This window comes from Manis pentadactyla, chromosome 7 (assembly GCF_030020395.1).
Source record: "Manis pentadactyla isolate mManPen7 chromosome 7, mManPen7.hap1, whole genome shotgun sequence".
Taxonomy (NCBI): domain Eukaryota; kingdom Metazoa; phylum Chordata; class Mammalia; order Pholidota; family Manidae; genus Manis; species Manis pentadactyla.
The window spans coordinates 43,769,813-43,784,020 of NC_080025.1; positions in this window are offsets into that span (position 1 = coordinate 43,769,813).

A 14,208-nucleotide genomic window follows, 5' to 3' on the forward strand; every position below is an offset into this window, starting at 1 on the left:
CGTCTACGTTCATCAGGGATATTGGTCTGTAGTTTTCTTTTTTGGTGGGGTCTTTGCCTGGTTTTGGTATTAGGGTCATGTTAGCTTCATAGAATGAGTTTGGGAGTATCCCCTCCTCTTCTATTTCTTGGAAAACTTTAAGGAGAATGGGTATTATGTCTTCTCTGTATGTCTGATAAAATTCTGAGGTAAATCCATCTGGCCCGGGGGTTTTGTTCTTTGGTAGTTTTTTGATTACTGCTTCAATTTCGTTGCTTGTAATTGGTCTGTTTAGATTTTCTGTTTCTTTTTGGGTCAGTCTTGGAAGGTTGTATTTTTCTAGGAAGTTGTCCATTTCTCCTAGGTTTCCCAGCTTGTTAGCATATAGATTTTCATAGTAGTCTCTAATAATTCTTTGTATTTCTGCGGGGTCCGTCGTGATTTTTCCTTTCTCATTTCTGATACTGTTGATTTGTGTTGACTCTCTTTTCCTCTTAATAAGTCTGTCTAGAGGCTTATCTATTTTGTTTATTTTCTCGAAGAACCAGCTCTTGGTTTCATTGATTTTTGCTATTGTTTTATTCTTCTCAATTTTATTTATTTCTTCTCTGATCTTTATTATGTCCCTCCTTCTTAGGCCTCATTTGTTCTTCTTTTTCCAATTTCGATAGTTGTGACATTAGACCGTTCATTTGGGATTGCTCTTCCTTTTTTAAATATGCTTGGATTGCTATATACTTTCCTCTTAAGACTGCTTTTGCTGTGTCCCACAGAAGTTGGGGCTTAGTGTTGTTGTTGTCATTTGTTTCCATATATTGCTGGATCTCCATTTTGATTTGGTCATTGATCCATTGATTATTTAGGAGCATGTTGTTTAGCCTCCATGTGTTTGTGAGCCTTTTTGCTTTCTTTGAACAGTTTATTTCTAGTTTAATGCCTTTGTGGTCTGAAAAGTTGGTTGGTAGGGTTTCAATCTTTTGGAATTTACTGAGGCTCTTTTTGTGTCCTAGTATGTGGTCTATTCTGGAGAATGTTCCATGTGCACTTGAGAAGAATGTGTATCCTGTTGCTTTTGGATGTAGAGTTCTGTAGATGTCTATTAGGTCCATCTGTTCTAATGTGTTGTTCAGTGCCTCTGTGTCCTTACTTATTTTCTGTCTGGTGGATCTGTCCTTTGGAGTGAGTGGTGTGTTGAAGTCTCCTAGAATGAATGCATTGCATTCTATTTCCTCCTTTAGTTCTATTAATATTTGTTTCAGGTATGTTGGTGCTCCTGTATTGGGTGCATATATATTTATAATGGTTATATCCTCTTGATGGACTGAGCCCTTTATCATTATGTAATGTCCTTCTTTGTCTTTTGTTATTTTCTTTATTTTGAAGTCTGTTTTGTCTGATACCAGAATTGCAACACCTGCTTTCTTCTCTCTGTTGTTTGCTTGAAATATCTTTTTCCATCCCTTGACTTTAAGTCTGTGCGCGTCTTTGGGTTTGAGGTGAGTCTCTTGTAAGCAGCATATGGATGGATCTTGCTTTTTTATCCATTCTATTACTCTGTGTCTTTTGATTGGTGCATTCAGTCCATTTACATTTAGGGTGATTATTGAAAGGTATGAATTTATTGCCATTGCAGGCTTTAAGTTTGTGGTTACCAAAGGTTTAGGGTTAGCTTCTTTACTATCTTACTGTCTAACTTAACTCGCTTGTTGAGCTATTATAAACACAGTCTGATGATTCTTTATTTCTCTCCCTTCTTATTCCTCCTCCTCCCTTCTTCATATGTTGGGTGTTTTGTTGTGTGCTCTTTTTAGGAGTGCTCCCATCTAGAGCAGTCCCTGTAGGATGCCCTGTAGAGGTGTTTGTGGGAGGCAAATTCCCTCAACTTTTGCTTGTCTGGGAATTGTTTAATCCCTCCTTCATATTTAAATGATATTCGTGCTGGATATAGTAGTCTTGGTTCGAGGCCCTTCTGTTTCATTGCATTAAGTATATCATGCCATTCTCTTCTGGCCTGTAGGGTTTCTGTTGAGAAGTCTGATGATAGCCTGATGGGTTTTCCTTTGTAGGTAACCTTTTTTTTCTCTCTGGCTGCCTGTAATACTTTGTCCTTGTCTTTGATCTTTGCCATTTTAATTATTATGTGTCTTGGTGTTGCCCTCCTTGGATCCCTTGTCATGGGAGTTCTGTGTACCTCTGTGGTCTGAGAGGCCATTTCTTCCCCTAGTTTGGGGAAATTTTCAGCAATTATTTCTTCAAAGACATTTTCTATCCCCTCTTCTCTCTCTACTTCTTCTGGAATACCTATGATTCTTATATTGTTCCTTTTTGTTTGATCACTCAGCTCTCTTAAAATTCTTTCATTCCTGGAGATCCTTTTATCTCTCTCTGCATCAGCTTCTCTGCGTTCCTGTTCTCTGTTTTCTAGTCCATTAATGGTCTCTTGCATCTCGTCCATTCTGTTTTGAAGTCCTTCCAGAGCTTGTTTTATTTCTGAATTCTCCTTCCTTAGTTCTTGCATATTTCTCTGCAAGTCCATCAGCATGGTTATGACTTTTGTTTTGAATTCTTTTTCAGGTAGACTGGCTAAATCTATCTCCCCAGATTCCTTCTCAGGGGAAGATGTAGCAGATGCCGAAGCTGTCTGGGTTAGTCTTGTCTGGATCATATTTTTTTGCCTTTTCATGTTGACAGGTGCTATTGACTGTCAGCTGGGAGGGCCAAAATTTTCACTTGCTACTGGCCTTTCTTTACTGGGACAACTGCGACCCCTAGTGGCTTGTGTTGGGTAATTGCGTGTAGAGTGGGTCTTTGTGTCTTGCGGCCGAAAGGGAGAAATTTCCCTTTCTGTGGGCGGAATTTGTCTCAGGCTGCTTCTCTGCTTTCGCAGCGCCCGGTGGGGTAATGGATGGGGGGGCTGCTTGACTGTTTGCCTCCGCGAGGGGTCTCAGAGCTGTTGCCCAGGGGGTTAGTGCACCCGGTTTTCCCTGTAATTTCCAGCTGCTGTACTGTGACCTGGGTTGTTTCCGTCAAGCTGTTAAGTCCCTGTCCCTTTAAGACTTTCAAAAAGCCCCCGCTTTTCTTTGTCACAGGGGCATCAGCTTCGGCACCCGCTCAGAGGTCTTACTCCCTGTCCCCCCAGTATCCAGGGCCCCCTGGGCACGTACTGTGTCTGCGCTCTGGCCCGGATGGCTGGGGCTGGGTGTTCGGCAGTCCTGGGCTCCGTCTCCCTCCCGCTCTGCCTATTCTTCTCCCGCCGGGAACTGGGGGGAGGGGCGCTCGGGTCCCGCCGGGCCGGGGCTTGTATCTTACCCCCTTCGCGAGGCGCTGGGTTCTCGCTGGTGTAGCTGCAGTCTGGTCACTGTCCTGCGTCTTCTGGTCTCTCTTTTAGGGCTAGTTGTGTTTGTTGTATTTTCAAAAGTATATATGTTTTTGGGAGGGGATTCCCACTGTCCTACTCATGCCGCCATGTTGGCTCCGCCTCCAGAGATGCTTTTAAAGACTAATCATAGCAAAGGATAGAGGATCCAGGTTGAAGAAGCCCCACAGGCAGAATTCGTGACAATTTGAGCATAAAAATCATTGCAGCATCAAAACTCATTGAATCATGAATTGATGAAAAATCATGAAAATAAAAATTGATAGTTCCATGGGAGGTTCTGTCTAATTAATAGGATCAGGGTTAGAGGGATCATTGGGCCACCCATCCAGTTCATCCCACATGCAAGTGTCCAAAATGCCTTATCTTTGTTCTTAAATAACACATAAGATTTTGTCAAAAAAAGAAAAAAATAGCAGGAGGACAGTGATGCTTCATTGTGCCACTGACAGTGTCTGTTTTCCACCCACCACAGGTCACTGGACAATGTTTTGGTTTGATTCTTCTCTTTCCTCCAAAAGGTCTGACCATCAGTATAATCGTTACTCAGTGTTAACTAAAAACAGTTATTTTTCACCAAATGAAGAGAACATTGGTTAGTGCTAAGTATTAATTTATTTACATCATCTGTCTCAGATGACCTGAACTTTGATGAAAACATAAACTTATTACCAGAATATTTTTATCTCATGAGGGCTGTTTACTTATATCCTCCGTGATTTAGTACATATACCATCTACAGAATTTGTAGGTTAAATTATCCCTAGAGAGCAGCTGCTGGCATAGTAGTTAAATGCCAACTAAAATGTATTTTAAGACATAGGGAAAAAATACTACAATTCACTAAACAGATTGATAGGCAATAGCTAAAACTTAAAATTTACCTTAATATTGAGATACTTGGAGGGAGATTGACAAAAAAGAAAGAAACAAATGTGTGTGTCTGTGTTATTCTGCATAACGAACACTCGCACCTGAATGAGGAATGACGACGGGCCTCTGTGCACTGAATTTTCTCTACACCCAGCCCAACAAGGCAGAAACTTAACACAGTGAACTGTGTTTGCATGGTGTCTTCACCTTTTTAATTTTGAGACCCAGCCCAACGGCTCTGTGGTGTCTGCCCCTGCTCCTGTGCTAATCCTCCAGACACCTCGGGCCACTACTTCTCTGTGGTAAACCCACTGCCCAGAAAATACAGAGTGATTTCTACTATCTGCACTAATACTTGACTTGTGTTGCTGGCTAACTCAGCATTTTTTGTCATATGTTGATTTAAGTGGAGATGAAAAAACTGATGCTGGAACTACATACTTTTTCTGGAAATATTTTGGGGTTCTTATTTAAAGACCAAATAAGTAATTTCAGGCAGAAAAGGAGCTTTCCAAGACGCTGTTTTTTAGAACCACCTGGCTTACCATGTACTACCCCACCAGGTTGTGCCTAAGACCGCTCTTGTAAGTCTCACGAAATGTGCTGATGCTGATTCACATCTCCTCTACCCCAGCTGGAGCTGGGGAGAAGTTTGGCTGTAACTGAGAATATCACAGAGGAAAGCTATAAGGAACCCAAAGACATTTTCTGTTTGGACAAAATAAAGGACAAGTACATTGCTCTCCCTTGGGAATCAATGATCATGGAAAATAACCCCTGGGACTGTGAAAATTTATTTCAGTGTAAAAAAAATCCTCTTCAAAACCTGGAGAAACACACCCTCTAAAATTACTTTTGACACAAACCAGAAGGAGGAACAAACAAACAAACACATATATGGAATTTTTAATAGGGAAAATATGGCTATTTTGTGAAAGGAAAGGAATGTGCTGAGGAGAGGAAAAATAATTCAAAACTGGATCAGATACTTTAGGATACAGGAAAATGAGCAAGGAAATAAAATTTGCAAATAAAATTTCATGAGCAGTAAATACACTGATATTGCGAATTAATCAATGAAGTGGAGAACATTTTAAACCTCTCCTGAATTGTAAAAATAAGGGATGGAAAAAGAAAATTATGAGACTGTAGAAATTAAACTAGAAGACAGAAAGGATGTATTTTAATTAAAAATAGACTCCAAAAGGAGTACACTACATAAATTTGAAAGTATAGTTGTCTAACAGATTTCATAACAGAAAATTAAATCCGAATATTTCTCAGAAAACACAAGTGCAATAGAAATACCTGTGAAAATGTTCAAAAAGGAGAGGGCAACATTAAGAAACAGTGTAGGGATATGACAGAAATATTGAGGGAACCCAAAATCATTAGGGCAAACTTACAAATCAAGAGAATATTTTTGTAAATATAGGTTGTCATATTAGGAAAGCCTGAGAAATGTGACAACTTTAATAAATAAAAAATATTAACATAAATTTCAAAAAATTTAAAACCAAAGTAAAGGGAATAGTAAATGATAATTTAGCCTACCAGGTATTACAGTCTACTCTGAATCTGCTGTAATCCAAAGATAAGACTAGGTATACATAAGAAAAGTAACTCCGTACACGTCTGGGCAAATTATACATGACAAAGGTGTCTTGGTGTCAGGGTGACAGACAACCTTTCAGAAAAGTATAACTGAATGCTCTTCTTAATATTGTAAAACCAATAATTTAAAATAGTTAAAAGTTTCTGATGCATAAAATTGCTCAAGAGATAGAAGAAAATACTTTAAAAAAATCTTTTCATTTCCTGTTGGGAAAATATTCCTAATGAAAAAATGAAGGCTAAGCATCATGAAAAAAAATGACAAATGTGTTAAATTTGAGGACATCATAAAAAGTTTAAGACTGCCAAACAAGGGATTGCTTTTAAAGAAAAAATAGTTACCTATTAACACTTAAATATTAGTTCTATTTCTATACAATGAGCATGTACTCAGAAACAATATGAAAACTCTTCAACCACAGGAAGGTGTAGACGTGGACCTATCAGCCCAGGGCCGGCTTTAGCACTAGTGCTGAGAATCAGGCAGGGTGCTGCCATTTCAGTTCTTGCAATGGGGTACCAGGGGAGGACTGGGAAAGCAGAGGATGCACCTGTGACCTGGGGAAGAGAATTTTTCCCAAAACAGAAGTATTTCCACATTGTAACAACAGGCCCAATTCAGGTGGGGAGAGGCAGAATGCCAAACTAGCACCCAAATCAATACGAATAAGTGAATAAACCAATAGGCTATTAGTCTGTATAAGCCAATGAGAATATTTACCCTACTCTTAATAAAATAATTTAAATGAATGAAAAAATAATTATCATTTGCTAGCCTATGAGTCTTACAAGTATAAAAGAATATGTGGTGAGATTGTACATGGGCATCTCATAATTTCTTGACTGATCCATTGAATCTACTTTTTAAGGCATATTTGAAAAGACTTCTTCAATTCACACACACCCCTCAGATTTGAATATCTTTTGATTCAGCAGTCTCTAGTAATCTATCCTGCAATAAACAAACCACAAATATATAGTGTTATATTACAAAGACATTAGTGTAGCACTGTTGTAGAAAAAAAATTTAGAAGCCATCTATCTAGTCAAGTGAAAATGGTCAAATTTGTAGTGTAGCCATCCAATTTTATAAAATACATCCAACTTATATAGTCCAACATAGCTAGAAAATGTATGAACTGGAAAGATATTCATATAACACCAAAACCAACACAAAGTTTTATGTGTACTACACAAATACATAAACATGACATCATAAACAAAGGGAAATAAAAGGCAATCATGTGAAAATGATGTAAAGTTGAAAGGTATATATACAACACAAGAAGCTAGAAAAGAATGAAACACTTTAAGCCCAAAATAAGTAAAATGAATTAATAACAGTTAAAAACAGACATACTGAAATAGATAACAAAAGTTGATTTTTGGAAAATATGACCAAAAGTAATAAAGACACATGGTTACCAAGTCTGACCAAGAGGAAATAAATTATAAAACGAGAAAGAGAGCAGACAAGGGGGAGAAAGGATTTTCTGAGCAAATGCCAAATCCAGTGATCATAGACAAGATTCAGATTCATAAAATTATCTTTCAATATATATGGACAAATTTTCACAAAATAGAATGGTAAGAAAATATCAGGAGAAATTGTTCACAGCATATTTAAGATTGATAGTTTCCATTACTGACAGGGGAGAAAGATGTCATTTTATTCATGGCTACTGAGACTATAAATTAGTAGAAATTTTTCAGAGAAATTTGATTTTAACTATTTGAGTTTAAAATATGCACACCATTTGATTCTTTATTTCCCTATGATATTCTAGAAATGTATTCATTGAAGAATATTCCTTACATTTTTTATAATAGGAGAAAGCCTAGATGTAGATTACCTGACAGTCATTAGGATGGATGAAGCAAATCCATAAATACACGAAGGAAAAGCACTCCAGATCTCTGTCTTTCCATAATAGGACAACCTTGGTCTAGTGTTTCCCTAATTTTCTATAAAGGAAGAAGAGATGCTAAATATCGATAAGTTCATTCATTTTTTTATTGTTTTATAACAAATTACTACAAATTTTACAGCCTGAAACAACAAAAATGTATTATCGCACAGTACTCTAGGTCAAAAGTCTTAGTTCCCTGAACTGGTTCTTTGCCTCGGCTTTCAATTTAATTTATTGCCAAGTCAAGTTGCTGGCTGTGGCTTATAGAGAGGGTGTGAAATGATGTAAAATAAGAAGGTATATTCTTTGGAAGAATCTGATTCCAAGTTCATGCAGATTGTTTGCAGAACATAGATCCTTGCAGTTGTGAGACTAAAGTAGCCATTTCCTCATTAGCCATCAACTGATGACCACCCTTTGCTCGCGGAAGCCCTCCTAGGGTTCTTGCACCCCCTACATCACAGAGCTAGCAATAGCATATCGAGTCCTTCTCAGACTTGGCTTTTTGTGATGTCCTCCCTGCACCCATCAATCTGCCTTCCTCTCCTGCTTATAAGGACTCTTGTGATTATACTGGACTCACATGGATAATCTCTGTCTTAAGGTCAGCTGATGAGTAAACTTACTTACATCTGCAAAGCCCCAGTAACTACATTAATGTTTAACTGAATAACCAGGGGACAGAAAATATCCATGTCCCCAAGCCTTAGAAGACATGAAATGCTTCCTGCTTCCTTCTGAATTCTAGGTGGGTTTTATCTCCCAACTGATAAACAGGCCAGATACTTTCTGCTTTTGAAATAAATAGGTCTTATTCCCCACATCCCGCCTTGCATGCATTCATTTTCAGCCTTTATCACTCCCTTTCTTCCAAGAATTGCCATAAGCAGGCTCAGGGGCTTTCCTTGGATGGCCTTTCAGCCAATGGGATTGAGCTAACTCTCCTGCTCCTAATCTAAAGGAGTGTGCATTGCTGTCCCTACAGGCAACAGGAGTCAGCATTTTCACCTATGTAAATGGTCAAAAATACCACTTGCTCATATTTAAATTTTTAATTTTAAATATTTAAATATTTAAATATATTAAATATTTAAATATTAATGTGGCCTTTGAAATATATTTGTGAAGAATTTAGATTTCCTGACAAAAAATTAGTGCTCTATGAATATTAGTTATTTTTGTTATAATTGTTATTGTATAATAATTATTTGGAGAGTATTCAATGCTAGAGCAGCTAGTAACAGGCTGGGGTTGCAATTGTATTTAGAAAGAATGCTTATTTTGAGCTCAAGAATGGGTTTTCCAAGATCTCAAATTTAGCAATTGGGCATTTGGTCTTGATTAGAGGTAGAAATGCTCTTTCAAGCCAGAAAATGTTTCCTAAGAGACTGGGAGAATTTTCCTGAATGGCCTGGAGAATATCATTTCTCTCCATCTTCCTTAAAGATCTATAAGGTAAGGGAAATACTTGGCAGAATCACATAAGGCTTTTTCTGAGCCATGGAGGGCAGACTTCTGGCATTCTGTTATTGTTGGACTTTGGTATATGGCACCACATTAGACACCCTAAATTCTTATCTTCTGTTTTCTTTTTCAGTGTTTCTTTTTATATTTAGATTTTCTCAATCTATTTTCAATTGGGCTGAAATAATCGTACATCATATGTTGAAATAAGAAGGTAGGTGGCAATGATATGCATATGGTCATTTCATACTGTTCAGTCAAGATTGGTAATGAAACAGCTGAGGAGGGAAAACGGTTTTGACAAAGAATAAATAGCAGAAGACCTTTATCAACATGTACATGGAAAAGGCTGGTGGCAGAACAGAACTAAAAGAATAGCTTGAGGCCATGTTACTTCTTATTGGACTTCAAAATAGCAACAGAGCAATTCTAGGCAAAGAACACCTTTTTTATGCAAAGTTTGAATGGAAATTAATTAATTCAAATTTATTTTATAAATGGAACCAGAATTAACTTTTGGACAAGATGTGGCTGGCTTCTGGAGAATTGGTGAGGTCAAATGACATCGTGGTTCTTGAGAACAGGGAGGTTCCATGACTTCTCCTTACTCTCCCAAACCACACCACTGACTTCCGCTGTGGTTTCCCACAGATGTGTGGCCATGGGAAAGTGTGGGCACAGGATGGAAGCAGCGTCATGGAAATCTTTGTCGACTCTCTGGGACTTTGGAGAAGGTGAACACATAGGATACTTGTGTGGCAGAGACAGCTACACCCCTGCTACTCTTTTAGACTAGGTAGAGAGTTGTTGAGGGGAATGGTTGCCCAGTCAGGGCTACATTTCAGAGCAGGTCTTCCACTGATGTGGAGCTATTTGACTAACTGTCTGAATGAAATATGAGTGACATGGTATGAGTTGCTCCTGGATGTGGCTTCACTCAAACTTTCCTATCTGCTGCTTGCAAGCTAAGCGCTGGGGCTTCAGTGCCGATCTGGGGAAATGCTCGCTCTTGATTAGGAATATAACTTTTAGGTAGGTAGAGAGTTGTTGAGGGGAATGGTTGCCCAGTCAGGGCTACATTTCAGAGCAGGTCTTCCACTGATGTGGAGCTATTTGACTAACTGTCTGAATGAAATATGAGTGACATGGTATGAGTTGCTCCTGGATGTGGCTTCACTCAAACTTTCCTATCTGCTGCTTGCAAGCTAAGTGCTGGGGCTTCAGTGCCGATCTGGGGAAATGCTCGCTCTTGATTAGGAATATAACTTGACCCATAAAAGAGACGTACTGTGTTAAGTCAATAAACATCTGAGTTTAACCTCACAAATAACCAGGAATTTTTTTTAAAAATCATGGTTTTAAGCTATGGAGGTACAGATGGAGACCGGACACCCTTGCTGAAGAAAGTGCAGTCATTGGATGTTAAAAATTATGTGGGTTATAAATTTCCTGTGTCCTCAAGTTCCAGCCCAATTGTGTTAATTAGAAGGCCAGACAGGAAACAACTAGCACTATGAACACACATGCTGAAGCCTCTCTGCATGACAACTAGTTATTTTAAATATTAAAAATTTATTTTTGAATTACAGATTGTCAGGAAAAATACATTTAACCAGGATACTATTTTTTAAATAAAAGTTACTTTCAATAGACTTATAAAGCCACTATGCAAACAAAACATAAAATAATTTGATATAAATAACACCTTTATATAATGAGTCATAAGAAATGCATATTTGGTCACTCATTTGACCAAAGGTATACCTCCCAGGGATATCTGATCTTCATCCACCGTTCCTAAAAACACTGCAGAGTCTTAAAGGTAAAAATGGGTGTTTTGTCATGTTAATGAGAGACTTTTGGACCAAGGGCAAGGGCTGGAGGTTGAATCAGCTAATGGCCAATGATTTAGTGAATCATGACTATGCAATGAAACCCTTACAAAAGAATTCACCATAGCACTTCCTCAGCCAAAAGATATTAAAAAATTAACTTTAATTACTGAAATTTAACTTTCACTCCCCAAAGTCTCAGTGCCCTATAAAATGTCAGGTACCACCTAGCATGAACTTCTAACATAAACTGACCGCTTATATTATCTTAATCCACTTCACCTCATCGTATACATCAATGTCTTCAGGTTACAAGACTCACAGAGATAGTAGCAAGAATGCTGATTCCTCTGCCAATGCTTATATTGACTACTGTTTTCAATGGGGAAATCCTGAAATTTCAAGGTGGTTTAATCTTCTCTGCTGTCCTCACCTAGATGATACCCAGTGGCAAACACAGTGAGAAAAATGCCTTCATTCCCAACTCTCAAAAGGCATCAGCAGCAAGTTCTTCATGGAAATGGTTCCTTGGCTTTTGTCTGCTGTTTTGTCTCTACAAATCCATGAGTCCACAGAGCTAAGCAGCATTTGAGGCAGTCCATGCTACATACCCCCACCACCGAGCTGTTGTCTCCGACAGTAAACCAGCTCTACAATGTCTTTTGATAAAACAAAAACACACAGAGAATCACACTTGCCTCATGTAAGAGCTCACACAAGACCTGACAATATTTAAGGGTGAAATTAAAGTTTTAGCTCACCAACTTGTTTTTTCAGTAACAATTCAAGATTGTGTAGCATAGTGTTTGTATAACACATTTTTTAATCCTCAGTTATTTTCACATATGTTTAGTGTAGATCATGATGTTGGGACTATAAGAACAGCTGGAAGAAAAGGTCAGGAAAATGTGCCCTTTTTATCAGTGATCCTGTGAAAAGGTCTGGTAGAGGTATAAGAAATTTGTTAAAGTATACAAAATAAGTGAGTGGATTGATGAATGAGATTAGTGGGTTAAGTGTGTGATAGAGTATTTCCATGAAAAAGAAATTAAGTTTAAATCCAGAAAACAATTAAAAAATATCCTAGGTGGTATTGTTATATAGTATGAAAATTTTGTGAGACACAGCCTTGGAAGGGAGTAAATCTACAGCAAGTTTTCCTAAACGGTAGGAGAAGGTCATTAAAGAGGATGGTTACCTGTAGAATGAGGTTTTTAACACCAATGTCTGTTGTTTGTTTTAGAAGCAGATGCCTTACAAAATCCTAATTTACTCTGCATCTGTGCATGCATATGTAAGTGTAGCATCTTTATTTCTTTCCACCAGGTCTCCAGTTTTATAATACCTTGCTCTTGCCACAGACTTTTGTTCTTAGAAATATAATTAATCCAAATTTGGAGAGAGATTCCTGCAGTTCTGAAAACAGAAAATGGTGAATTAGATAATGCACAGTTTAAGCAGTAGATAAGAGTATGTGTTACCAAGAATCAATTAATCATCAAAGAAAACATGAAAACTTACCAAGAGGTTTCTGGAAGTGGGTGATCAAATTATCTAAAACAACAAACACAGACTTTAAGCCTAATGAAAGTTTGGATTCATGAAAAGTTGCTTAATTTGTAGTTTTCATAATTTGAAATCCAGAGAACTGTGAGGGGGAGTTCTGGGTGATAATAGTTCTGTTGCTATTGTAGACCTCAATCTCAAAGCCGTCGTGCAAGGAGACTTTAGACATGTTAAGGATGAGCACTTAAATAGTCCCCTAAATAATTTTCAGGAAAAAAAAATGCTTTCTCTGGCAAGTGTAATGACTTCTGACTCAAGGAAAAGAGTGAAAACAAAGTTCATAATTCAATTCTGTAATCCAATATGTGAGTGACTGGTAATTAAAAAAAAAAATAGGATTGACCACGCACTGCCACAGGTGTAGATGCACTCATCCCACCAGTTCCTGGACTTGCCATGGGAATGATGAAGGAGATATCTAAGCTGGCCTGTGCATACAGTAAAACAACAAATTTGACTGGATCTATACTGTTGGAACTCAACCAAGAATTAGGAGAAGTGCAAATTGTAGCACTCCAAAATCTTACAACCACAGACTATTTACTGTTAAAAGAACATATGGGATATGAACAGTCCCCAGGAATGGGTTGTTTTAATTTATCTGAATTCTCTCAGACTGTTTAAGTTCAGTTGGTCAATATCCACCATATCATAGATAAGTTTTCACAAATGCCTAAGGTGCCTAACTGGTTTTCTTGGTTTCACTGGAGATGGCTGGTAATTACAGGTATGCTTTGGTTACATAACTGTACTCCTATTATGTTAATGTGTGCGCACAATTTAATTAGTAGTTTAAAACCTATCCATGCTGAAGTTACTCTACAAGAAGATATGTCAAATAAATAATCAATCTTCCCAGGTTTTCTTCTGCCTGCTACTTCTATAGCTTTTCTTCTTCCTACCTAATTACAACCTTTAAATAGAACTCGTGCCACATGTTGAATTTACCGAGTATCATAATTCTTCCAAGTGGTAAAGACACCTCAAGACAAATGCTGGGCATAGAAGCCACAGGGCATAAATATGCAAAGAAGTAAAAAGCTAACCTTTTCAAACAATAAGGCTTCTCTCTCACTTACCAACTTAACATTTCCCTGTATGGCCCCAGAAGATGACTGGTTAGCCAGAGATGGGTAAGATTCCTCAAGGGAGGAACAACCTAAGACAGGCACAGTCACAGGGGGCCACATCAGGTGAGAAAATGGGGAGCAGCAGAGGTGAGGCTTAGAACCTCCCCCCTCATGTTCTGAGAGAAATCTTCTGCATACATGGATGTTTTATTGCCCTTGTCTAGCTCGGATTAACACAGAGTCTACAGGCACACACCTGATCATCTACATTTGCTCTCTTATAACACTAAACTCTGTTTTCTACCTTTATCTTGTATCTACCTACCACTTCAGCATTTTATTAAAAATAATAATAATAAAGAGAGAAATGTGGTATCCACATATAAATCAAGTATAAAAATCAAATGAATATTCATATTTGAACTGACTGTTTATAGTTCATAATTCATGAGCAAAACCGAAAGCTTCTGTGATGACTGCCCTTGTAATGTTCACCATGTAACTTATTCACTATGTAAGAATTT